Below are 26037 nucleotides of genomic sequence, written 5' to 3'. Positions count from 1 at the left end.
ATCATCATTTATCCACTAACTTGACCAATAATTTATCCTGTATCAGGACTTAAAATATCAGGACAAAGTACTGTATATATTTATGAATAAACCATATGTTCGTCAGAATGTGGATGAGTTCTTCTCAGTACCAAAGTGTCAATCATTGATAGGTGGATGATGGATTGATTTAAGTAATGTTAGCAATTACATCAGAGGGGATAGCTGATTCCTTATGAAGATCCGTGCATCTCCATTCTGGTCTACTCCTCACCTAAAAATATGTGGATTAAAGTTAGTTTTAGAAATGCTTTATGGAAAATATATTTGTAAAAAACCTTTTCAATAAAGATCCCAATTATAAGTGACTACCTTATAAAAACCTATTGTTGTAAGACCAGTATTTGACTACCTCAATTACAAATTAATGAATATAAATAATTCTGGTCCAAGTCTGAACTATAATGCTAATCAACAGGAGAGATGGACTTTGCCATGTTACACCCTCTGCCATCACCCTCTACCTAAACTCCCCCTTTCACTCTACTGTAGTTCAGACAGAGACAGACAAAGAGAGGTTGGAGCAGGGGCTGCTACACTGGGTGTCCGTGGAACAATTGTCGTGGGGGTTAAGTGCCTTGCTCAAGGGCACAGTTAAGTGCCTTGCTCAAGGGCACAACAGCAGGCAGCTCACTTCCAGATTTTTCCCATCAGACCCAGGATTTTAACTGCCAACTCTCCGGTTGCTTGCTCGCCCTTTCAAACTGCTAGGCTACCTGTCACCCTAGATAGAAAGCTTGTTGTATCCCCATTAATTTCAATGGAGGAATGCAGGCTTCAACAGTCTAAACAAAATAATTTTGAGATATAAAAACACATTACTACTGCAGTCACTACCACTACCACTACTATTTCACAACCATAAATACTTCAAAACCAGCAAGCACACATATTTTCTTTAGGAAATGTCAATAATTGTCAATAATTAAAACAATTATTTTTGTTTACTTGTATGTGCTGTTCAGCTTCTAGCTTTTAGTTGCCAAGAACAGCCTATCACAGATATTCAAGGTTTAAAAACGTTTCTAAAGTTTGTAATGACCACTTAAAAATTTCAGGCTTGATTTGCCCTAACTAAAAATGTAATCAACCCCTACAAAAATGTTCAGAAATTATAATCCACATTTTCTGTCACTGCAGGATTATTTTCCTGCTGTGAGAAAATTGACAAATTAAGATCCTACATCTGTACATGTAATAATAATAATAATAATAATAATAATAAACTACTCCAACTACATACTAATAAGGTATCAAATACTACTAAGTGGCCAGCACAAAGCAAAAAAGTCCCAAAACGGTTTATTTTCCCCAAAAACATTAGGCATTGAATTTTTTTTTTTAAATGTACCATATGTATTTAAAGTATACTATAAAAGGGTATTTTGATGCACTTAACGTTTCACTGACTACTGCCCAAATTCCCATTGAAATGAATAGACCCCTTAGCAGGGTCACCTCTTCTATAAATGGGTGTATGTGTGCCTTATACCACAGAGTTGTCTTATACTCGTACCCAGATTGAGTTGAATAGTCTATCAGCTGGACACACCAAATTATTCCAATGTGTAACACTTGGCAATATTTGGTTGAGACATTGATCAATGATATTACAACCTACACTGAACAAACAACATGTAATGTGTTGGGCCCATGTTTCATTAGCTGAAAAAAAAGTGAGTGAACCCTTTAGAAATTCCTGGATTTCTGCATAAATTGGTCATCAAATTTGATGTGATCTTCATCTAGGTCACAACAATGGACAAACACAATCTGCTTAAACTAATAACACACAAGCAACAATACGTTTGTCTTTATTGAACACACTGTGTAAACATTCACAATGCAGGGCGGAAAAAGTATGTGAACCCTTGGATTTAATAACTGGTTGACCCTCCTTCTTTGGCTGCAATAAACTCAACCAAATGTTTTCTGTAGTTGAGGTTCAGACCTGCACACCGATCAGGAGGAATTTTGAGCCATTCCTCTTTACAAAACTGTTTCAGTTCAGCAATATTCTTGGGATGTCTGGTATGAACTGCTCTCGAGGTCATGCCACAGCATCTCAATCGGGTTAAGGCCAGAAGGAGTATTTTCTTCTGTTGAAGCCATTCTGCCATTCTGTTCTGTTGATTTACTTCAGTGTTTTGGGTCGTTGTCCTGTTGCATCACCCAACTTCTGCTGAGCTTCAATTGGCAGACAGATAGCCTTACACCTCCTGCAAAATGTCTTAATAAACTTAAGAATAACTTTTTCCGTCAATGATAGCAAGCTGTCCAGGCCTTGAGGCAGCAAAGCAGCCCCAAACCATGATGCTCCCTCCAAAATACTTTACAGTTGAGATGAGGTTTTGATGTTGGTGTGCTGTGCCTTTTTTCTCCACACATAATGTTGTGTGTTCCTTCCAAACAACTCAACTTTAGTTTAAAATAATCTGTCCACAAAATATTTTGGCAGAAGCGCTGTGGAACATCCAGGTGCTCTTGTGTGAACTTCAGGTGTGTAGCAATGTTTTTTTGACAGCAGTGGCTTCTTCCGTGGTGTCCTCCCATGAACACAATTATTGTTTAGTGTTTTACGTATCGTAGACTCATCAACAGAGATGTTAGCATGTTCCAGAGATTTCTGTAAGTCCTTAGCTGACACTCTAGGATTCTTCTTAACCTCATTGAGCATTCTGCACTGTGCTCAACAGTGCTTTTTGGTAGACAATTTGTCTTACCGTGGGCTGATGAACATCAAGACTTTTAGAGATACTTTAGTAACCCTTTCCAGCTTCATGCAAGTGAGGACAATGAGGAGGGAGGGTGGTGGCTTGCCTCTTACTGAAGGCCTCCCGGAGGCTTGGTCTGTAATTCCTGGACGGATCCTTATGGTGCGTCCATCGAGGGTTTGAATCTGCAGAGGGATGGGACATTTCACACAGGGGATTTGTAATTCTCCGGTGAAGTATTGATCAATTAAATTATCCACGAAGGCTTGAATCTGGTGCAGACGGGTGTCCCAGTGGAGGGTTGCAGGTAGTGAGATGGTGACTGGGTAGCCGGGGGTGACTGCACAGCTTGTCAGGGTCTCCCCTTGTCCTGGCGAGCCCTTCCGTTTCCCGTCAGCTCTGGGCATGTCATACCACTCAAGGGCTGGGATCCTGGGTTCCCAGTGCAGGTTCCCTGGTGGAACTACAACAACGCCTTCCGGTTTCCGGTTCCGGGTTGGAGCGAGCGGTCGCATCTACACTTCGGTCCGCAGGTAGTATAACTTTTCATTACATTTCATTATAGTACAACGGTTTGATTTGTCTAATCTTAGCAATTTCTTCTTAGCTAGCTACATAGCCGTCTTTGTATCAAAGATAATTGCGTAATTATCGTATTTCGGTCCTAACGTAGTCTACACTGCTTTCTGCCCAGCAGCTAGCTAACGTCCACTAGCACAGCAGCTAGCTAACGTCCACTAGCACTGTAGAAACTATTACACTCAACGGATTAGTGTAGTGTTAGCTAGCTACATAGTTGTCTTTGCTGTCTTCGTATCCAAGGTAATTGTGTAGTTTAGAGTGTGTAGACTTAGAGTGATTATCTTAATTTACCGAGGTTAGCTAGCCAGCTATTTGTCGTCCTTAACGTAGGAGTCACTGCTAGCTAGCTAGCTAGCCAACAGCTAGCCAACGTCTTCCGAATTGAACTTCAACAACCCGGTCAACATTCCGCCTCGCTCCACAGGTAGTATCACATTTTCATTTCACTTCATTACAGTACAACGGTTTGATTTGTTTGATCGTGAACACTACATAGCCGTGTATCTAAGACAATTGTGTAGTCTGGAGCGATTTTCTAGGTTAGCTAGCCAGCTATTGTCGTTCTTTTAACGTAACGTTACGTAATCAACACTGCTAGCTAGCCAGCTAGCCCCCGAATAGCAGCACTGTAGAAACTATTACACTCGACGGAACGACTTTTAGTGTAGTGTCAACAACGTAGCCACTGCCAGCTAGCCTACTCCAGCAGTACTGTATCATTTCAATCATTTTAGTCAATAAGATTCTTGCTAAAGCCAACGTTCTGAACATTCGATAAGTGTAGTCCACTTGTCATTCCAATCTCCTTTGCATTAGCGTAGCCTCTTCTGTAGCCTGTCAACTATGTGTCTATCTATCCCTATTCTCTCCTCTCTGCACAGACCATACAAACGCTTCCACACCGCGTGGCCGCGGCACCCTAATCTGGTGGTCCCAGCGCGCACGACCCACGTGGAGTTCCAGGTCTCCGGTAGCCTCTGGAACTGCCGATCTGCGGCCAACAAGGCAGAGTTCATCTCAGCCTATGCCTCCCTCCAGTCCTCGACTTCTTGGCACTGACGGAAACATGGATCACCACAGACAACACTGCTACTCCTACTGCTCTCTCTTCGTCCGCCCACGTGTTCTCGCACACCCCGAGAGCTTCTGGTCAGCGGGGTGGTGGCACCGGGATCCTCATCTCTCCCAAGTGGTCATTCTTCTTTCTCCCCTTACCCATCTGTCTATCGCCTCCTTTGAATTCCATGCTGTCACAGTTACCAGCCCTTTCAAGCTTAACATCCTTATCATTTATCGCCCTCCAGGTTCCTCGGAGAGTTCATCAATGAGCTTGATGCCTTGATAAGCTCCTTTCCTGAGGACGGCTCACCTCTCACAGTCCTGGGCGACTTTAACCTCCCCACGTCTACCTTTGACTCATTCCTCTCTGCCTCCTTCTTTCCACTCCTCTCCTCTTTTGACCTCACCCTCTCACCTTCCCCCTACTCACAAGGCAGGCAATACGCTTTTTCCTCATCTTTACTAGATGCTGTTCTTCCACTAATCTCATTGCAACTCCCCTCCAAGTCTCCGACCACTACCTTGTATCCTTTTCCCTCTCGCTCTCATCCAACACTTCCCACACTGCCCCTACTGATGGTATCGCGCCGTCCCAACCTTCGCTCTCTCTCCCCCCGCTAATCCTATCATCTCTTCCCTCTGCTCATACCTTCTCCAACCTATCTCCTGATTCTGCCTCCTCAACCCTCCTCTCTTCCCTTTCTGCATCCTTTGACTCTCTATGTCCCCTATCCTCCAGGCCGGCTCGGTCCTCCCCTCCCGCTCCGTGGCTCGACGACTCATTGCGAGCTCACAGAACAGTGCTCCGGGCAGCCGAAGGAAATGGAGGAAAACTCGCCTCCTGCGGACCTGGCATCCTTTCACTCCCTCCTCTCTACATTTTCCTCCTCTGTCTCTGCTGCTAAAGCCACTTTCTTCCACTCTAAATTCCAAGCATCTGCCTCTAACCCTAGGAAGCTCTTTGCCACCTTCTCCTCCCTCCTGAATCCTCCTCCCCCTCCCCCCTCCTCCCTCTCTGCAGATGACTTCGTCAACCATTTTGAAAAGAAGGTCGACGACATCCGATCCTTTTGCTAAGTCAAACGACACCGCTGGTTCTGCTCACACTGCCCTACCCTGTGCTCTGACCTCTTTCTCCCCTCTCTCCAGATGAAATCTCGCTTCTTGTGACGGCCGGCCGCCCAACAACCTGCCCGCTTGACCCTATCCCCTCCTCTCTTCTCCAGACCATTTCCGGAGACCTTCTCCCTTACCTCACCTCGCTCATCAACTCATCCCTGACCGCTGGCTACGTCCCTTCCGTCTTCAAGAGAGCGAGAGTTGCACCCCTTCTGAAAAAACCTACACTCGATCCCTCCGATGTCAACAACTACAGACCAGTATCCCTTCTTTCTTTTCTCTCCAAAACTCTTGAACGTGCCGTCCTTGGCCAGCCTTCCCGCTATCTCTCTCAGAATGACCTTCTTGATCCAAATCAGTCAGGTTTCAAGACTAGTCATTCAACTGAGACTGCTCTTCTCTGTATCACGGAGGCGCTCTGCACTGCTAAAGCTAACTCTCTCTCCTCTGCTCTCATCCTTCTAGACCTATCGGCTGCCTTCGACACTGTGAACCATCAGATCCTCCTCTCCACCCTCTCCGAGTTGGGCATCTCCGGTGCGGCCCACGCTTGGATTGCGTCCTACCTGACAGGTCGCTCCTACCAGGTGGCGTGGCGAGAATCTGTCTCCTCGCCACGCGCTCTCACCACTGGTGTCCCCCAGGGCTCTGTTCTAGGCCCTCTCCTATTCTCGCTATACACCAAGTCACTTGGCTCTGTCATAACCTCACATGGTCTCTCCTATCATTGCTATGCAGACGACACACAATTAATCTTCTCCTTTCCCCCTTCTGATGACCAGGTGGCGAATCGCATCTCTGCATGTCTGGCAGACATATCAGTGTGGATGACGGATCACCACCTCAAGCTGAACCTCGGCAAGACGGAGCTGCTCTTCCTCCCGGGGAAGGACTGCCCGTTCCATGATCTCGCCATCACGGTTGACAACTCCATTGTGTCCTCCTCCCAGAGCGCTAAGAACCTTGGCGTGATCCTGGACAACACCCTGTCGTTCTCAACCAACATCATGGCGGTGGCCCGTTCCTGTAGGTTCATGCTCTACAACATCCGCAGAGTACGACCCTGCCTCACACAGGAAGCGGCGCAGGTCCTAATCCAGGCACTTGTCATCTCCCGTCTGGATTACTGCAACTCGCTGTTGGCTGGGCTCCCTGCCTGTGCCATTAAACCCCTACAACTCATCCAGAACGCCGCAGCCCGTCTGGTGTTCAACCTTCCCAAGTTCTCTCACGTCACCCCGCTCCTCCGCTCTCTCCACTGGCTTCCAGTTGAAGCTCGCATCCGCTACAAGACCATGGTGTTTGCCTACGGAGCTGTGAGGGGAACGGCACCGCAGTACCTCCAGGCTCTGATCAGGCCCTACACCCAAACAAGGGCACTGCGTTCATCCACCTCTGGCCTGCTCGCCTCCCTACCACTGAGGAAGTACAGTTCCCGCTCAGCCCAGTCAAAACTGTTCGCTGCTCTGGCCCCCAATGGTGGAACAAACTCCCTCACGACGCCAGGACAGCGGAGTCAATCACCACCTTCCGGAGACACCTGAAACCCCACCTCTTTAAGGAATACCTAGGATAGGACAAAGTAATCCTTCTCACCCCCCCCCTTAAATGATTTAGATGCACTATTGTAAAGTGGCTGTTCCACTGGATGTCATAAGGTGAATTCACCAATTTGTAAGTCGCTCTGGATAAGAGCGTCTGCCAAATGACTTAAATGTAAATGTAAATGTTAAGCACTGGGTGATGAAACTTGGGCATTGGCTCCTCCTGGGTTGGGGTTGGACCTTGGTTGGAGGGAGTCGGTAAGCGCCCGGAGGGGATCTGATATCTGGAAGGGTTGTTCTTGCTGCCGCCCCAGCAGTGCTCCTTGGTGGGTTACAACATTCTTGATCTGGGTGATCTCTGCTGGGTCCATGTTGTAGGCTGAAGCTTGCTGTGACATGGTGAGGTTGGGCCCAGGTGCAGAGAAGAGACCAGACAAGGAATCAGTGGTTAAGGATAAACATAACACTTCACTGAGAAATAGTAATGGAAGGATCACTGCAACACTGGAAAAACAACAAACACTAAGTCTTGAAAACTCACTCAGGAGACAAACACACACGGCACATAATTCAAACATCAGCGACAAACAGAAAACACACCTCTTTTAACAGGGAAATCATAATGAGCAAATAGGACACACCTGAGTGTCGTTAGGACGGTCTCTGCCGCCCTCTGGTGACAGGTGGAACCATGACAGATCTACCCCTAAAAAAATAAAGAAAAAGGAAGTAATAATCTTATTGGCAATCAACAAATGTACATTGTTTAAAGCACACGTTTACAGGTCTCAGTCACAAATGAGAGCTCCAATAAGCCCCCTTTGGTGAACGACATAGAATCATGATTCTTTTCAGTTCATTCTTTGCCGGTAGGGGGTCCTGAGTGCTCTGGGCATTACTGACTCGGGCAGGTTCTGTTCTGACTGTAGATGCGCAAATGTCTGCATAATTGACCTGGGGGAAACACTGGTGGAGCGCGTGGGCTCTCATCGAAGAGAGAAGTTTGTCTGGCTCATCTAGCTAATCCTCAACTTACACTAGCATAGCATGCCTCAAACGTAAGTTGTCTGCCACAGTGAAATGGGCTACTTCTATGTAAATTAAGGTGGAATGCAATTAATTTCAAACTGTTGTTTGAAAATAATACATTTGTTTGAAAATAAAACAGTTGTTTAAAAAAATGATTTGAAATTGACAAGTTGAAACATAGCATTTACATAATTAACAGGCAGCATGCTTTGGTTTGAGGGCAGCACTGTCCTGTTAACCCTGAGTGAGCGGTTTGGACATCACGCGCATAATAAAACTCACACTGGGGGGAACGTTAAAGATATTTGGAACTTTCACATGAAAAGGTTAATGCCATAAAAAAAAGTATCTTTGCCAGAATCTCAAATTTTTCATACCAATTAATTTTTTAAAACACTGGACTCATCAATCATGCCATATATTTAGAGTTACAAAGCCCATCGTATTTGTAAAGCTCATATGCAAAAGTCCAAGGAAAGTTCAGTCCTAGGCCTATCCATCTTTGTACATTATTACTGGGCTGCAAACACCATGGAGTTAACCTACTGGCATTTGAGCATCCCTGATGTGTTAGACACTGACACCCCCCTGTGGCTAAATATAGAATTCAGGACCCCAACAAATACCTCTCCTTCCAGCCATGCTTTTCTCCAAAGCAAAGTGCCCAAACAACTTTTTAAGAAACTCTTTAAACAATTTTATACTAGAATAAGCCTGTTTATAAAGTACTTGATGCCTCTGTATACACCCTAATACAGTATGCTTTAATCATTATTTTGTTCAATTCCTGTCTGATAAGATGTTTGTTGAATGGAAGAAGAAGGGTCTGGACACAATTGAAGACCTATACATTGACAGGCAATTTTAATCATTTAACCTGTTAAAATTACTAATTTGAACTTCCCCACTATTTAAAAGTCAGACACTATTCCCCACTATTTACAAGTCAGACACTATGACACTTTGAAACCATCCCTGTGCAACCCCACTGGCCACACAATGGTTGAATCAGCATTGTTTCCACGTCATTTCAAAGAAATAATGTAGAACACCAATGTTGAATAGATGTTGAATTGACGTCTGTGCCCAGTGGGACACTCATTTTATGACCAGTTAAAGTGCCCTATACGAAGGCCTCGACTAGTCATCTCAAGGAGACCTGGGGTGAAGCGTTGAATATTCAGATCTTGGATGAGATCTGGGAAGAAGTCCTGTCTAGAATTCACTCTTGTTCCATCAACGTGTTAGGGTTCGTTTCCTTGTACCTTGTCAATCATTGGTGAAATGAGCATTATGACAATATCTTTAATTAAATCATTCAAAACCTTTATTAATGCAATTGCAGACAGAAGTTGACAATCAGGAACATAGCACACAAGTTTCCCGAGTAAATTCTGCATCAAAGAAAAGGTCCCATGTTATTTAATTAAACCCGAAGTCCAGCACTAGTGATGTCACTGCCTACGTCATTACCTTTTATTCATGAGACCAAAACCAAGCCTACACAGCTATGTAGTAAATGTCCAAGCTGATTTATAGTGGAATGTCTGACTAGTCTCCTATCTCTTACACTCCCACAATATTACACCTCATAATGTTATTAGTCTGTAGTCTAGAACCCTGTAAATGTAAGGAGGGAGGGGTATTATAACCCCTCCCCTTCTAGTATTACAACATAAACATAATCAATTATTCTAATACATCAAACATTTGGTACAGCCCCAATCATAACCCTTAGGTGAATCTCTAACAAACGCCAGATATCAATTGATACAATATAAAGTCATGCACAGACTCCACCACTCCAAAACCTAACTACAGTGGTTCTTCCTTTAAAAGTTGCGGCGTACTGCAGCACAGCTTGCGGGGTGCCGCAGAATTCTATGGAATGTTATTTTAGTGTGAGCCATTGTTGCCAGAATGACGCCATTTACCACAATCTGCCACCATCTGCCACCATCTACCACAAGTGGTCGCGGAATAAGCTCAAAACTTTTAAAGGAAGAACCACTGTACATAGAATCTATCCCCAGGCTTCCCCAATTGGGACGGATGTAAAACCTCAGAGTGCTCATTGACCCATCTTTTTGGCTCTGCCCCCCTACTAAATGACTTCTGGGTGAAATGTTGAATGGTAATCAAAGGTATATGTGAGGACCATTGAATCTGACCTAAAACTGCTCTTTTCGGTAAATTCAGATTCTGCTCTTAAAGTCATCTTACGAGAAGAAAAAAGGCCTCTCCCCTTTTCCCTAAGATCCAGAATTACTATACTGACTGATCTTTAGCTAAATGGAGAGTGTTCTCCATAACAGAGCCAAGTCATCTTTGCCATATAGAGGACAAACACACCAGTGAGCCATGGAAACCTGTCCTCCTGTAGAACAGGGAGCAGAGTGGTTAGGGTTGCCCTGCCTTTTCGTACAGAATAGCAGTGCCCTCTAGCGGGAAAACCGGAGCAGCGCATTTCAGAAAAGGCTTGACTGTGATAGCCTCAGGAAGGGTGGGACTCTGGTGGAACAAAATGTGCATCTTCTCCGTTTTCTCATGTCAGCACAGCCACAAAAGTGAGGTACTGCACAGAGAATAGGGTTTTCTCTTAAGGCAACCCTTCTTTCCCACCGCTGCGAAACTCAAGGAGTAGCAACCATTAAACCCGAAGAGAGAGGGTAGGGTAGAGAGCCATGCACACCGCCCTAGGTTGGCCAACCCATCTTAGGAGGGTTAGAGGGGCAGATCCTTGCTGCGGCTGCAGCGTAAGACTGCTTCCTTACAGGTTTGTCCTGGTTCAGGGGCTTAGCCTTAGTTTTTGAAGACTACTGTGTCGCCAGGGACCTTGGTCCCCCAAGGCCAGCTTGTTGCCCCTTTACTTTAGCTAATATGGTGACAACAATGTAGGCTGTGTGTACTGGTTTGGCTTGGAAAGTTTTTTTTTCGCCTGGTCACATACAGCTGATGTGTTGTGCACTGAAGTCCACAAGCAAAGGGAAGAGGTGAGAGGAGGAGAACGCATAGATGCGAGGAGGACTACAACATGGCTGCTATGAAAGTGAACTGTGTCTACGCATGAGATGGTGTGTGTTCATTCCCCCGATTTTGATAACATGGAGGCAAACAGAACAAAATTGGGATAAACATACCTGCATTTGAATTGAAACTCTCGTTTGCAACTGTTGGACTAATGATTACACCCTATATCAGCTAGATGCAGGCAAGAGTGTGCAAAGCAGTACTGTCTGTCACCTCAAATTTGTCTCTCGACCTGTGTTCATCTACTTTGTAAACTGTCATGCATAGGCTAGGTTGAAGCAACCTCATGATGGGTATAGGGAAAATTTGAGTATCATGTAGTAACCTAAACTTATTGTTGTTACATTGAACTGGGTGAATGGAATATGAATGAGTCATCCAATATGCTGTAATAGAAATAAAGCCATGAAAAGAAATGTCCTCATCTTAAACAGCACTGACCCCAACTGGAGCTACGCTAGCAAAAGCCAGACTGGTTAACTAGCTGGTGTTAGCCTTGAGGACTAGTAGCGAGGCCTAATCTTAACGCAGACTGGTACTCTGTAAAAACCTCAAACACTCGCAGAACTTGTTAGAGAGCTGCAATAAGCATGCTAGTATGGCCCCTAGCATGCCATAATAAGTCAGGGGAAAGCATTGCTTAAACGGATTAAGCGTGTGCAGGCTGATACTTGGCCGTGAGGCTTTTGGTGTTAGCTAGCTAATGTTCACCCAGCTGGCTAATAGCCTAGCTAGCTAGTAGCACATTAGCCGAAGACAACTATGTGAATAGCATTGTGTCTTCGGTCTTGAGTCTCTTTTGACCATAACACCGTGAGGTGAAGGTGGTCAGTTTAGCCAACGAAAACAAGAGAAGCTGTCTGGTCAGTAGTAGCTGGCTTTTCAGCATTGCTGTGAATTAGCCTCGACAGGCGTAAGCTAGCTCATTAGATGCCATGCAGCTAATGGCTAACTGAAGTGAGCACTGTGTATGAACGCCATAGCCGTGAAGCTAGCCAGCTAGCTACCACCTCGTGAGGCTAAGGGTAAGTTATGGCTAGCAAGGTGCTAGCTGAAGGGAACAGCATTGGTGCATTGTTCAACATTTTCCATGATGGTAATGCCATGAGGCTAAACCGTTCAGTCTAGTCATCACAAATGAGTGAAAGTAGGTTTTACTAAACGAGAGAACGAGAGAGCTAGAAATACTACAGTCTGGGCAGGTAGGGAACTCATTCCCGAGTTATCTAGCCATACTAATGCAACCATATGTGCAGGTAGAAATGCAAGTGTGGTTAGCTTGCTTTCCCATGAGCTAGCCACTTTAAGCTAGCTAGTAGAAGCCTTGTGTCTAATGCTAGCTAGGGTGAGCATAGTAATGCGTAAACTAGCTAGCAACTAACCTGGTTAAACTAGACGAGAAGGGAGCTAGAAATATTATTGTATTGCCATTAGTAATGCTAGTTTGGTTAGTCAGGAAGTTAAAGCTTGGTCGCAAATGGCTCTTCCAAATGGACAATAACCCCAAGCATATTTCCAAAGTTGTGGCAAAATGGCTTAAGGACAACAAAGTTAAGGTATTGGAGTGGCCATCACAAAACCCTGACCCCAATCCCATAGAAAATGTGTGGGCAGAACTGAAAAAGTGTGTGCGAGCAAGGATCCTACAAACCTGACGCAGTTATACCAGCTCTGTCAGGAGGAATGGGCCAAAATTCACCCAACTTATTGTGAGAAGCTTGTTGAAGGCTACCCGAAACGTTTGACCCCGAGTGAATCAATGTAAAGGCAATGCTACCAAATACTAATTGAGTGTATGTAAACTTCTGACACACTGGGAATGTGATGGAAGAAATAAAAGCTGAAATAAATAATTATCTCTACTATTATTCTGACATTTCACATTCTTAAAATAAAGTGGTGATCCTAACTGACCTAAAACCTAAAATAGGGACTATTTACTGGGATTCAATGTCAGGATTTGTGAAAACTGAGTTTAAGTGTATTTGGCTGAGTTGTATGCAAACTTCCGACTTCAACTGTTTATATATATATATATAACTGCATTTTTTTCGATGTTCGGTGGGAGGCAGATACCTGGCCTGGAGTGTTTTCTCTGCCAAGATAAACCAATATTATGAGTTCCCATTAAGCGGACCTTCTAATCCTGAAATGACAGTTACACCTGAACTGGCGCTCCAGGCCAGAACATATCGGTTTTCAAATGTTGTTTTGCAATCCATCTGGATCATAACAGTCTTGAGTGAAAGCCCTTGCAGTGTTGTGGTCTTTGTGATTACAGAGGTTGTGGTTAGACGGTTGTGGACTTCAAAGGCCCATTGGGAACATGGTAAAATTAAAACAGTGGTGAAGTTAATTAATTTATATATTTACCACTTTCTTTATCTTTTGGTTTACTGGGAAGTAATGAATGATATTTGCTTACTTTGTCAGAGAACTCACTGCAGGCCTAACATTAGTTACACCAGGTTGTCCATGCCAGAACACGCTCTAGGCCAGGTATTGCATTTGCATCATACTTCAGATCCCCCTTCCTCCGGGTATTGGCTAATTAAATAGAATTATTTTCTAAGAAAATTCCAAGGACTATTTACTCAGTGGCATCCTTCTGAATTACAAGATGAATTACTCTATACACACTAAGGATTAATACCAGAAACTGTGATCCTGAGGTTTCCTGACCAACCTCGCTCCCATTTCTTGTGAAAAATAATTTCTACAAAATGGCTAATTGAGGAAATAGATTTTCACGAAAAGCAAGATCAAGGGCTTACCATTGTGACTTAGTGGTCTCTAAGTCAAGTGAAAGGTGCAATGTGTAACATTTAAGTAATTTCCCCTCAACGTTTTAATCTGATTTACAGTATTAATGCCTTTCTGAGTTTAGTAGGGGTGACCAGGGCTAATTGTAACACTGAATTTCTCCAAACAGAATCTTCAAAGGTGATAAATCTCACTCAGTACATGACTAATTAGGTTCTCTCCCTGCTTGAAAGGTTTCAAAAAGTTTTCAAATATCTCACTATTTGCTTGTTTAATGGACACATGTTTTTTATTAAGGGTGAAAGTAGTTTTTCCACCAGCTGTATATGTATTACACTGTCCTCAGCATTAACGTCCAAGAGTTCAAACTAGCATAATTTTTACCACTATATTTTGGCTGAACATTGGCATGATTGACATATCACGATTATTGTCTCTCGCTAGGCACATGAGGTTCTGTTGTCAGGTGAACAGTGTTTACTCTGACACATTGGTGCCGGCTGGTTTCTGGGTTAAGCGGGTTGGTGTTAAGAAGCACTGTTTGGTGGGTCTTGTTTCGTAGGATGCATGACTCTACCTTCGCCTCCCGGGCCCATTGGAGTGTTGCATTGCAGTGATGAGACAAGGGGGTAAAATAAAAAAATAAGAGAACTCACTTTTTGCAAATCTATCCAACTAGCCATTTTGATGCAACATGATTACATTGAATACTTCAGTTAAGTTACAAGGAAACCCTAATGTTGATTCAGCCTATTTTTGCCTGGAGGGAGGGAATACACTCCAGGGTGTGTAACTGTGGTTATTGTCATGGCTGGAGTGTCTGTTTGTTATTCAACTGTGAGAGGTGGGGCAGAAAGAGTATAAGACAGGACTGCAAGGGGCAGAGAGACACTCGTCTTCTACTGAGGTCCAGAAGACATCAAGACAACCAGGTATCAATCAGTCAGCATATTCCAACTATCAGAGGTAAGTTTGCTTTAGCTGAGCACATTCTCAGATGTATATAGGTGTGGACGGGTGTGTATGGCTGGACTGGTTGTTGCATACAAGAGTAGATTGGTGGACAACTGTATAATGTGACATGGTAACAACACGGTTTATCTCATTTTCTAGAGGATGATGATCAGTGTGTGTTTTAAAATGCTATGCTCTATGTGGTTCAGTAAAGGATGAAGATCCAGAGTATGTTACTGCTGTTCGCTCTAGTGGGTGTCCTGTTCGCAAGCTCCCTTAATGAAGATAACACTAAGGAAGGTATGTCTATTGTGTGCATGTGTGTGTGTGTGTGTGTGTGTGTGTGTGTGTACTATTACTCCTGGTTTTAATCTGAAATAATTTGATATGATGACAAATCTTCCCCAAGAGGATAGTGCCATGGAGAAGGTGGAGAATGGACTTGTGAATGCCATTGCAGAAGATGAAGCACAACGTATGTACATATAGCTATCTACATGCATGTCAAAGAGAAGTTACTAGAGGTTTATAAAAAGGGTGAAGTCTAATTCCATGTCTCCTGTTGATTAGCATCATGGTTCAGTCATCATCATGGATGATGAGGTACCAGAATTGGGTCACGGACGATTCTTTCCTGGTCTCCATTGGGAATCAACATAACTAACATTACTCTCAAAGCCCCACATTCATCCATTCATGATGGCAATGTTGTATTGTGATCCTCCAATAAAATAGGTATTTCACACATACATGTCTAGCAGTGTTTTTCATTCAGTGTTACAATGTTAACATGACCATACAATTTGGGTCGAGGTCGGGTGATTATGGAGGCCAGGTCATCTGATGCAGCACTCCATCACTCTCCCTGGTCAAATAGCCCTTACCCAGCCTGGAGCTGTGTTGGGTCATTATCCTGTTCAAAAACAAATGACAGTCCCACTAAGCACAAACCAGATGGGATGGCGTACCGCTGCAGACTGCTGTGGTAGCCATGCTGGTTAAGTGTACCTTGAATTCTAAATAAATCACTGTCAGTGTCACCAACAAAGCACCATCACACCTCCTCCTCCATACTTTACATTTGTGTATTTTTTATTTATTTAACCTTTATTTAACTAGGCAAGTAAGTTAAGAACAATCTTACTTTCAATAACGGCCTAGGAACAGTGGGTAAACTGCCTCGTTCAGATTTAAATATTCATGTTGACAAAGAGACTGACTGAATTTATTAAACTTTTTGACAGAAGTTTTGCCTGGAGGGAGGTCATAAACTTCAGGCTGTGCATGATTGCAGTTATAGCCATGGGAGTAATGTCATTTTGCTTGTTAATCGGCTGTGAGAGGTGTGGATGGGTGGGGCAGGTACAGTAGCTGCAGAAAGAGTATAAAACAGGGCTGCAGAGGGCAGAGAGATGCCACATTACTACTGACGTCCAGAAGACATCATCCAGAAAAACAGCCATCAATCAGACAGCATTGTCCAACTTTAAGAGGTATGTTTGTTTTCACTGAGATTCTTCTTTGCAAAGGTGTATGGCAGGTGTGGCAAGAGTGGGCAGGTGTATACAAGTGGACAGGTAGGAATGGATGGAGAGGTGTAGGTGGATGTGTGTGTGTGTTAACAAGTTGTGCTCTATGTGCTTTTGTAAAGGATGAAGATCCAGAGTATGTTACTGCTGTTCGCTCTAGTGGGTGTCCTGTTAGCAAGCTCCCTCAATAAAGATAACTCTGAGGAAGGTATGTCTTGTTTGTAAATGTGTACTACTTTACTGCCCGGGTTTCATCTGATAAAATCTAGTAAAATGAAAAATCTTTCTTCCTCAGCTCTCCTGCAGGAGGATGATGTAAAAAATGGAAAGGCTGCCTTTTTGGCAAAGTTGGCTACTCTGAAGACCAGCCCCTCTGAAGATGAAGCAGCATGTGAGCCATCTATCTATCTATCTATCTATATATCTATCTATCTATCTATATACTTTTCTTACAACAGTAAGTTTAATAGGTAGTCACTTATTGTGATATGTTTTGAAAATGTTGGAGTCATGTTCAAATGTGTAGCTTTTAAAAAAGGTATTTTCCATAAAAATGATTTAAAACTGTATTCGACAGTTTGGGGCGAGCTTTGGAACGTAGCCAAGGACCTTGTTGGGTGAGAAGCGACCAGCATGGGGATGCCAAGGATCCCTTTCAGTCTCCATATGGAATCAGCTATCACCTCTGAAGTCATCACTAACATTACCTCAGTGAATCATTCCAACATCCATCCATCAATGATTGTCAAAAAAACAACAGTAATACAGTTAATTGGTACTTTGGTACTGAGAAGAACTCATCAACATTCTGAAGAATATATGTTTTATCCATGAACATGTACTTTATGTCCTGACACATGATAGTTGATTGGTCAAGTTAGTGGATAAATAATTGTATGGTTGACTTGACATATTGTGATCCTCCAATAAACTGTCAAGCATAAGACATGTTTAGTCGTTTTTTTATTAATCTTACACGTTTAGCAGTGTTTCAATTACATCATACATGTTCCATAATATTGTTTTATTTCTTGTTTCTATTCAGTGTGAACTTGACCATAATACAGATGCAGTGCATGCAGAGCAAATTACATCAGATTACACTGGGCAGTAATGGTAGTACACATCCACACACACACACACACACACACACACACACACACACACACACACACACAGACCCGGTTACGAACCCGGGTCTCCGGAGTGAGAAACAGTCACTTAACCAACTGAGCCACGAATAGTCAGCAGAACCCAGAAGATGAGGCAGACACCGCAGTACTTGAGATGGTGTATTTAATAAAGTAAAAAGTGAAGTCCTTCAGGAAAACATGTAACTCCACAACCTCAAAAGGAATTCCACAAGAACAAGGTAATCCACAAGGTAATCCTCCAAGACAAAAAGGTAAATCCACAAGGTGGTAGGTAAAGCATAAAAAGCCTCAAAAGATACTCAAAAATAAATAAACAAGAACAAAAAACAGAATTCCACAAGAGCGTCCACCGGGATCAACAAGAGTACACAGAATACTAGGGCTGGGTGCTAACATACAAACACAGAGCAAAGAACTGAGGGAAACTAAGGGTTTAAATACAATCAGGGAAAACGAGGCACAGGTGCAAATAATAATGGGGATCAAGGGAATGCAAAAGGTCAAAAAGCACAATGGGGGCATCTAGTGACCAAAAACCGGAACAACCCTGGCCAAATCCTGACAGAATCACACCCCTAGGAACGGCTCCTGACGTTCCTACCAGCTCTCTCGGGGTGGAGGGCCCTGAACTGACGAATGAGGTCAGGGTCCAGTATGTCTTTGGCAGGAACCCAGGAGCGCTCCTCGGGACCGTAGCCTTCCCAGTCCACCAGATACTGCCAGGACCGCTGCACCCGGCGGGAATCCAGTATCCAATGGACGGTATAAGCCGGCTGGCCTCCAATGACACGAGGCGGAGGGGGAGGTCTGTCTGCCGGGACAAGGGGAGAAAAAACAACAGGTTTTAACAATGAAATGTGAAATGTGGGATTAATCTTAAGGGATCTGGGTAAGTGTAGGCGATAAGAAACTGGGTTAACTCTCCTGGCAACCTTGAAGGGACCGATGTATTTTTGGGACAGCTTGCGAGACTCCACCCGTAGAGGTAAGTCTCTTGTGGAGAGCCAGACTCTCTGGCCGGGGCGCAGGGTAGGCCCGGGACGGCGACGTCTGTTGGCTTGTTGTTGGTACCTCTGTGAGGAACGCATAAGATTAAGACGGGTCTTCCTCCACATAAGCCGACAGCGTCTGACGAACTTCAAGGCTGAAGGCACTCTGACTTCTGCCTCCTGGTCCGGGAACAATGGAGGAGCATAGCCAAACTGACACTCGTGCGGGGACATACCAGTGGAGGAGGAGCACAAGGTGTTGTGCGCGTATTCGGCCCAAACAATAAAGGATGACCATGTGGACGGGTTGTCACGAGTCATACATCGGAGGGTGGTTTCCAGCTCTTGATTCATCCTCTCTGTTTGGCCGTTGGACTCCGGATGGTACCCTGAAGATAGACTGGCAGAAGCCCCCATGAGTTGGCAGAAGGCCTTCCAAAACCTTGAGGCGAACTGGGGACCTCTGTCAGAAACCATATCTTGAGGAATGCCGAAGACTCGGAACACATGATTAATTACCAACTCAGCCGTTTCCTTGGCAGAAGGTAACTTAGTCAGAGGGACGAACCTGGCCGCCTTTGAAAACCTGTCGATTATGACTAGGATAGTAGTATTGCCATGGGATGGAGGAAGTCCAGTAATAAAGTCCAATGAGATATGGGACCAGGGTCTGTGGGGAACAGGTAAAGGGTGAAGGAGTCCTTGAGGGCAGAGGTGAGAAGATTTACCCTGGCAGCACACGGGACAGGCATTGACGAAAGTGGCAACGTCTTCTCTTATGGTAGGCCACCAGAACTTACGCTGGATGAACTCCAAGGTGCGACCTACGCCCGGATGACAGGTGAGGCGAGAGGAGTGCCCCCACAGAAGGACCTGAGTCCTCACTGCCTTGGGGACAAACAACCGATTGGCAGGACCTCCTTTCGGGTCCGGTTCGCTAGCTTGAGCACGTCTCACGGTATCCTCAACTTGCCACGAGATCGGAGCCACAATCTTAGCAGCAGGAAGGACAGGCATGTCCGTGTCATCTCGAATGGCAGGAGCGTAGACTCGGGACAGGGCATCCGGTTTGAGATTCTTCGACCCGGGCCGATAGGTGAGGATAAACTGGAATCGATTGAAGAAAAGAGACCATCTAGCTTGTCTAGAGTTCAACCGCTTCGCCTGCTGGATATACTCCAGATTTTTGTGGTCCGTAAGCACTTGAAACGGGTGAGAAGCCCCCTCGAGCCAGTGTCTCCATTCCTTCAATGCCATCTTAACCGCTAGGAGTTCACGATCCCCCACATCGTAGTTCCTCTCAGTCGGGGTAAGCCGGTGTGAGAAAAGCGCATGGATGAAGCTTCTTGTCTTCACCCCTCTGAGACAGGACAGCTCCAACACCAACCTCTGATGGGTCTACCTCCACCACAAATGGTTCATCCGTAGTCGGTAGTATCAGGATGGGAGCAGAGAGAACGCGCTGCTTGAGTCCTTGGAAGGCCGTCTCAGCTTCTCTTCCCCACAAAAACCTTGCATTGCCACCCTTGGTTAAAGCTGAGAGAGGGGCTGCCACCAAGCTGAAGTTCTTGATGAACTTGCGGTAAAAGTTTGTGAAGCCCAGGAAACGCTGAACTTCCTTAACGGATTTGGGGGTGGGCCAATCCGCTACCGCCCCTACCTTCCTGGGGTCCATTTGGACTCGACTGGGTTCCACTACAAATCCCAGGAATTGTACTCGGGATGAATGGAATTCACATTTTTCCGGCTTAACGTACAGATGGCTGTCCAGGAGGCGTTTGAGTACTTGTCTGACATGCTTAGTGTGTTCTTGAAGGGAGCTCGAAAAGATGAGGATGTCATCCAAGTAAACGAACACAAATATGTTAAGCATATCCCTAAGCACATCGTTTATGAGCGCTTGGAACACCGCTGGGGCGTTGGTCAGGCCGAAGGGCATCACCAAGTATTCATAGTGACCAGTAGGCGTGTTGAAAGCGGTCTTCCACTCGTCACCAGGTCTGATCCGCACAAGATGGTATGCGTTCCGCAGGTCAAGCTTAGTGAAAACAACTGCTTCCTGGAGCAGCTCGAAGGCTGTGGCCATAAGGGGTAGCGGGTAACGGTTACGGACGGTTATGGCATTGAGTCCCCGGTAGTCGATGCAAGGACGTAATCCACCGTCTTTCTTGGCCACAAAGAAAAACCCTGCTCCCGCTCGGGGAGGTGGATGGACGCATGAGGCCTGCTTCCAGAGCGTCCTTGATGTAGGTATCCATAGCAGCTCGTTCGGGTGGAGATAGGGAAAAGATCCGACTCCTGGGGGGCAAGTGCCCGGAAACAGGTCGATGGGGCAATCGTAAGGTCTATGGGGTGGTAGCATGGTGGCCCTCTGTTTGCTAAACACCAGTTTGAGGTCATGGTAACACTCGGGTACTCGGGTCAGGTCGATGGATTCTAAAGACTCGGGAGTAGAACTCGGGAATTCTGGAAAATACAAGTAGCTTGGCACGTAGGACCCCACTGCTTGATAGTGCCCACAGACCAGTCGATGTGAGGGTTATGGCTGTGAAGCCAGGGGTATCCAAGGACGAGAGGGAACTCGGAACAGGAGATCAAATGAAAGTTCATCAATTCCTGGTGTTGTGAAACTGAAAGTCGCAAGGAGGTAGTGACATGAGTGACAAGTCCAGATCCCAAAGGGCTTCCATCCAATGTAGTGACCCTCATGGGTTCACTTAGAGGTTCAGAGGGAACGCCATTCTCCTTCGCCCAGACACCATCCATGAAGTTACCTGCGGCTCCAGAGTCTACCAAGGCTTGAAGGTGAAGCTTGTGGTTGTCCCAGGAGAGGGTGACTGGAATGAGCAGACGGGAGTTGGACGGATGGGAGGAGGTTATGTTTCCCGTTACAGTTCCCCCCGGTCTGTACGGGACAGAGCGTTTCCCTGGAGCCCGGGACACGTGGAACGGAAATGGCCCGGTTTGCCGCAATATAGACAGTGTCGCTCCCTCATCCGGCGGTCTCTCTCAGCCTGGGAGATGCGTCCAATCTGCATGGGTTCCGATGGAGCCAGCGAGGATAAAGGTGGGGACTCGGAGCTGGGACTGATAGGGGCTAGAGGTCTACGGTTGAGTTCTCTCTCTCTCAGACGCTGGTCAATGCGTGAGGCCAACTTGATCAGGGACTCGACATTGTCCGGTGGTTCCCGAGTGGCCAGTTCATCTTGGATAGTGTCGGAAAGGCCTTTCAGAAAGCACACCGTGAGCGCCTCGTTGTTCCAGCCACTTGCTGCTGCCACCGTGCGGAACTGGATGGCATAGTCCGTCACGCTGCGCCAACCTTGGTGGAGAGTCAGGAGCTGTTTGGCTGAGTCAGAACCACTGCTTGGGCCTTGAAACACTCGTTTGAATTCCTCAGCAAAGGCAGAGTAGCTGGCACAGCAGGAACTATGGGCATCCCACACAGCAGTAGCCCAGGCCAGGGCTTTTTCCGACAGCAGGGTGATGATATAAGCGATCTTAGACCGGTCGGTGGGAAACGACGAGGGTTGTAGCTCAAAGGAGAGAGAACATTGGGTGAGAAACCCTTTACAAGCACTTGGATCACCTGAGAACCGTTGGGGAGGTGGAAGACGAGGTTCAGCCAGGGGGTTAACTGCCATGGGTACGTGAATCTGAGGTACTGGGACGGGAACTGTTGCCGGGGTAAGACGATCAGATATTTGCTTAATGGAAGTCAGCATCTCCGACAGAAGATGACAATGTCTAGCCATTAAGGCCTCTTGCTGAACCAGGGCGGCTTCGTGGCGTTGGACAGTCTCCTGGTGGTGGGACAGCATGGCAAAAAGGTCCTGGGAACTGGCTGCCTCTGGGTTCATTTTTGGCTCTGTGTTTCTGTCAGGACCCGGTTACGAACCTGGGTCTCCGGAGTGAGAAACAGTCACTTAACCAACTGAGCCACGAATAGTCAGCAGAAAATCCAGAAGATGAGGCAGACACAGCAGTACTTAAGACGGTGTATTTAATAAAGTAAAAAGGAGAAGTCCTTAAATACAAAAATGGCAAATCCAAAAGGTAGTAGGAATAGCACAAAAAAGCCTCAAGAGATACTCAAAAACAAAAACAGAATTCCACAAGAGCATCCACCGGAATCGACAAGAATACACAGAACACTAGGGCTGGGTGCTAACATACAAACACAGAGCACAGAACTGAGGGAAACTAAGGGTTTAAATACAATCAGGGATCAGGGGAAAAACAAGGCACAGGTGCAAATAATAATGGGGAACAAGGGAAAAAACATAAGGTCAAAAAGCACAATGGGGGCATCTAGTGACCAAAACCCGGAACAACCCTGGCCAAATCCTAACAATGAGAGAGCGTAATCCCTGTCGTCCGGAACATGCTCTCATGCATGCTTCAGTGTTGCTTGCCTCGAAGCGAGCATAGAAGTAATTTAGCTCGTCTAGTAGGCTCAACCCATCAGTTTCAGACAAACAGCCACATGACGTGAACCAGACGAAGATATAGCAATATAAAAAGCTGCACATCAGTAATGTACATGTACACAACACAAGACAGAAAAAAACTTAATGCAATACGTCAAAAGACAGGCTCACTATGGTATCAAAATGCTTCAGGTTAAACAACATCCTTGCATCAATAAGGCAACGCCGACGAGTGACATCGATAACAACTAGAAACAACTAAATGTCTCAACAACTTGTTCATCTATTTGTGCTTTGAACTTCTCTCGGGACACCAAACCCTGGAGTTGTCGGTTGGCTTGGAGGGAATTCCAATACAAGGGGACTGATTAGTGAAAATACTTTGTTCCAAGCTCTGTACATTTGTTCAGGACTGTTAGCTTAAAACAAGATTGGTATCTGAGCTTCTAAGTGTTTTCATTTCGGGCTAACAGAACAGATAAAATGACATTTTTTCTAAAATGGCTTTCTATATAAGAATGCACCAGTGTTATAGCCTGTGTGTTGCTAGCTATGTCCACCCGACAGCAATGTAGACATCACATGATACAGTCAAGAGCCTTCAGTGTATTTATTGAGGCTTGACCTTAAATAGTATTACTATAGTCCAACACAGATGGATTAGTACAATGAATCATCTATTTTATGGTGGCAAAGGAAAAACAAATTGTGCCCGTAGTAAAGCCCAATATGCAGCTTGCTTTTACCAACAAGCTTCTCTACATGGGGTGTGAAGCTCAACTTCTCATCCACCTGATCTCCAAAATAATTTTATTTTATTACTTGTTCCATGGAATGTCCATCCGAGGTAGTAATGACATGGTTTCAGAGTGTTTAGCTTTGGAAAATACTAGGCATCTGTTTTAGAGGAATTATGAACAAGCTTCAGATGGTACGGATCGTGTTGAATGATGTGTTGAATGATGTTAAAAGTTGTGAGCTTTTTCAAAAGCCAAACTGCTGCTACTCGAGTAGAGAATAGTTTAATCCACATAAAAATGTACATTGGCCTTCTCCATATGTCTTCCAATGCTGTTGATGTATTTAGTGTATGAATAAGCTGGAAGTATAAGTATTAAGTGTTGTCCATTAGTTCACTCCAATTCAGGGAGGGTTGGTAGGGTAGGGAAAAAAATAAAGGAACATATATTAAAAAAACAATATATATATATATATATATATATATATATATTTATTTAAAAACTCTATGGGGAATTTGAAATGATGCAGACAATTACATTGATAGAAGCCACAATCTATATACAATAATGAAGCTGATCCACCCCTTACAAATAAAGTAAAACAGCGTGATCACTTTAAACATTATATTCCTTCTTGCAACTATCTATGTGTTCACCTTTTGCCCTTCGTTTGTGGACTTCAGAGCAGAACATATCAGCTGTCTGTGAACAAGCAAAAATAACTTTCATAACCAACATAGATACTAGAAATACAAGTACGAGTACAACTAAATATAGCTATCTCTCTCTTTCTCTAGCTTCTACTTCATTTTTAAAGAAATGAATTTGTTCAAAACTGTTCAACCAGTGTGTCTCTCCCTCTTTGACTCAACCACTCACCACATTTTATGTACTGCAGTGCTAGATAGCTGAAGCTTATGCTTTCAGTACTAGAATGATTCTCTGATTCTTTGATTGGCTGGACAACATGTCAGATCATGACTGCAAGAGCTCTAATAGGTTGGAGGACGTCCCCAAGAAGTTGTTATAATTACTGTGTAAGTCTATGGAAGGGGGTGAGAACCATGAACCTCCTAGGTTTTGTATTATCAGAAAATGTTATTCATTGGACCTTTCATGTGACTGAGAGACTGCTTATCAACATGGCAATCACATGCTCTCTCGATTGTCAGTGGAACATCTTATGGATCAATTTTGCGAATGTCTATTTCCTCAATTACTTTTGCAGAAACAGTGTATCAGCCATTTTTTGGAAAGTTCCATATTTACAGGAAACGAGAGGGAGCTTGGTTAGGAAACCTCAGGATCCTGGCATTAATCCCTAGTGTGTTATGTGTGCTCCCATGTTGTCTTGTAATTCAGCAGAAAATAATTATGTTTAACTTGCCAGTATCCTGTAGAAGGAGGATCTGATGTATGATGCAAGTTCAATACCTGGCCTAGAGCGTGTTCTGGCATGAACAATCTGGTGTAACTGTAATGTCAAGCAACAGCGTGTTCTGTGACATGATATGCCAATATCAATCATTAGTTCTCAGGAAACTAAAAACCTGGTAACTGAATAAAGAAAGTGGTAAATACATTTGTTAATCTAGCCAAGCAGCAAGCAAATTGAGATGAGTCTCTCGAGAAAATATTTAACTATGAATGTTATTTTGTTAAAAATTAGTAAAGCAGAGTGCAGTTAACCTCTCTTGGGTTGGGGCAGTATTTTTACATACGGATGAAAAGCATGCCAAAAGAAAACTGCCTGTTACTCAGGCCCAGAAGCTAAGATAAGCATATAATTTGGATAGAAAACACTCTAAAGTTTCTAAAACTATTAAAAGTATGTCTGTGAGTATAACAGAACTGATATGGCAGGCAAAACCCAGAGGACAAACCATACCCCCCCCAAAAGAAATTCAGCCTACCACTGTTTTCAATGGATGTCACTTTTATGATAAGGCGAAATCCTCCCAGATTGCACTTCCTAGGGCTTCCATCAGATGTCAACAGTCTTTAGAAAGAGTTTCTTGCTGTTTTTTTAAATGAGCCAGAAATTGTAGTTATTCTACAAAACTATTATTGTAAATTGCCTTAGAAAATAATTATGTTTAACTTGCTGATATACGGTAGATGGAGGATCTGATGTATGATGCAAATTCAATACCTGGCCTAGAGCGTGTTCTGGCCCGGACAACCTCGTGTAACTGTATTGTCATGCCAACAGCATGTTCTGTTCCAAGATACACAGATATCATTCATTAGTTCCCAGTAAACCAAAAAACCTGTTAAATTAAAGAAAATGGTAAATAAATAAAGGAATTAACTTCACCACTGTCTTTATTTACCATGTTCCTAGCATATAATGGGCCTTTGA

The 26037-nt window shown here is 44.4% G+C and overlaps 2 long non-coding RNA genes across 2 annotated transcripts; both read left to right on the top strand.

The window, feature by feature from the left end:
• Positions 1–14757: 14757 nt before the first annotated feature.
• On the top strand, positions 14758–15582 carry LOC135526635 (uncharacterized). Its single transcript, XR_010453334.1, has 4 exons — positions 14758–14845; positions 15043–15133; positions 15243–15308; positions 15404–15582. It is a non-coding gene; the product is annotated as an uncharacterized LOC135526635 (long non-coding RNA).
• A 279-nt stretch (positions 15583–15861) lies between these two features.
• Positions 15862–17259, top strand: LOC135526629 (uncharacterized). Its single transcript, XR_010453333.1, has 4 exons — positions 15862–16326; positions 16485–16570; positions 16658–16753; positions 16940–17259. It is a non-coding gene; the product is annotated as an uncharacterized LOC135526629 (long non-coding RNA).
• The last annotated feature ends 8778 nt before the right edge of the window (positions 17260–26037 follow it).

Source organism: Oncorhynchus masou, chromosome 5, assembly GCF_036934945.1.
Source record: "Oncorhynchus masou masou isolate Uvic2021 chromosome 5, UVic_Omas_1.1, whole genome shotgun sequence".
Taxonomy (NCBI): domain Eukaryota; kingdom Metazoa; phylum Chordata; class Actinopteri; order Salmoniformes; family Salmonidae; genus Oncorhynchus; species Oncorhynchus masou.
Note: the sequence above shows the minus strand (reverse complement) of the source record. Positions and strands in the feature narration are given on the sequence as shown.